The sequence below is a fragment of the Olea europaea genome, unplaced genomic scaffold, assembly GCF_002742605.1.
Source record: "Olea europaea var. sylvestris unplaced genomic scaffold, O_europaea_v1 scaffold1142, whole genome shotgun sequence".
NCBI classification, from domain to species: Eukaryota; Viridiplantae; Streptophyta; class Magnoliopsida; order Lamiales; family Oleaceae; genus Olea; species Olea europaea.
The window spans coordinates 137,845-139,869 of record NW_019228810.1 but is presented as its reverse complement, the minus strand read 5'-3'; positions in this window follow the sequence as shown (position 1 = coordinate 139,869).

Here is a 2,025-nt window from a genome sequence, read left to right as displayed (position 1 = left end):
CTAACCAAATGTTTCAATCTCTTGAATGTCACTCTACTAACCGACCTCCCTTCTTTGATGGAACACATTACAATTATTGAAAGGCTAGAATGATGATTTATATTCAATCCATAGATTACAACCTTTGGGAAGTGATTGAATATGGGCCGTATAAACCTACTAAGACTATTAAGATAGATGGCCAACCCGACCAAGTCATTCCCAAACCTAGGGAAGAATATGATGAAAAAGATAAGAGAAAATTATCCTTAAATGCAAAAGCTAAGAATCTTCTTTATTGTACATTAGACAAAAATGAATTCAATGGCATTAGCACATGTGACTCCGCATATGATATTTGGCATGCATTAGAAGTCACTCATGTAGGCACTAGCAAAGTCAAAGAAACAAAGATTAATCTATTAGTTAAGGTGTTTGAAAATTTCTTCGTGAAACAAAATGAACCTATTATTGATATGATTACTTGATTTATCGATATTGTAAATGGTCTCAAAGGTTTTGATCGCAAATTTACTAATGGTGAACTTGTAAGTAAAATGCTTAGGTCATTATCGGAAGATTGGAGCCTATTGAGAATGTTGATAGAAAACATCAAAGATACCAACATATATCCATTGGAAGAACTATATGGGACATTAATGACCCATGAAATCAACAATGCCAAAATCAAATAATAGACAAGGAAAAGAAAAGAAGAATCCAAAGAATCTTCAAGACGCCAAATTGCTCTCAAATCGGCAATTGATGAAGGTACGTTAAATGAAAATTCAAGTGATGAAGAATTGGATGATTTAGTTCTTGTCAAGAAATGGAAAAATTTTTGAAACAATCGAAAATTTCAAAAGAAGGAAGAAAAGGGAGAAGAGAAGAACAAGAAAATCATTTACTATGATTGTGATAAACCTGGACATAAAAAAACCGAATGTTCCAACAAGAAGAAAATTTTCAAAAAGAAGGCACTACAAGCTACATGTGATGATAGTGACGACGATGATCAAAACGAAAATAGTGGCCAAGACGAAATTGCCAACATGTGCTTCATGGCTATTGAGGAAGAGATAAGCCCTATAGAAAAATTTTCATTTGAAGAATTATCGGCTTGTTATAATAAAATGCTTGAAAATTTTGAAAAACTTGTCAAAAGTCATTCCATGCTCAAAAAGAAAAAAAATCTTTATTAAAAGATGAAATAAATAATTTTTTGGAAAATCAAAAGGAAAATAATGATTGTTTAATAAAAGAAAATCATCTTCTTAAAGAAAAAGTAGACGACTTAACAAAAATTATTGACAAGTTCACTCAAGGAAAGAAAAATTTTGACTTGATGCTTGAGGATCAAAAATGTGTTTTCGACAAAGGAGGTTTGGGCTACAAACCATCCTTAAAACAAAAATCTCTTGAGAATATATTTGTTAAATCTTGTAAGACTACATGTAGTTTTTGCAATAAGATTGGACATGTTGCATATAATTGTCTTGCTAAGAAGAGACTATATTTTGAAAATAAGCATAAGTGGATTCAAGAATCCACAAAAACTAACTATCAAGGACCCAAATTAATATGGGTGCCAAAAGTCAAAAATTGAAATTATTTTTGTAGGTACCATCAAAAATTCAGAGCAAATGGTTCTTAGATAGTGAATGTTCAAAACACATGACCGGAGACAAATCATTACTATGTAATTTCAAAAAGAAAAATGGAGATCATGTAACGTTTGTAGATAATACCAAAGGAAAAATAATTGGTATCGAAAATATTGGTAACTATCATTCCCCTTCTATTGAAAATGTTCTATTGGTAGATAACCTTAAACATAATTTACTAAGTATTAGTCAATTGTGTGACAAAGGTTACAACATTAAATTTGATTCTTCCAAATGCCAAATTAAGGATACTACATCCAAAGACGCGGTTTTTGTAGGCAGCCAAAATAAAGATGTTTATATCATAAATATTGAACATAGAAATGATGAAAAATGTTTACTAAATTTGAAAGAAGATACTTGACTTTGACATAGGAGACTA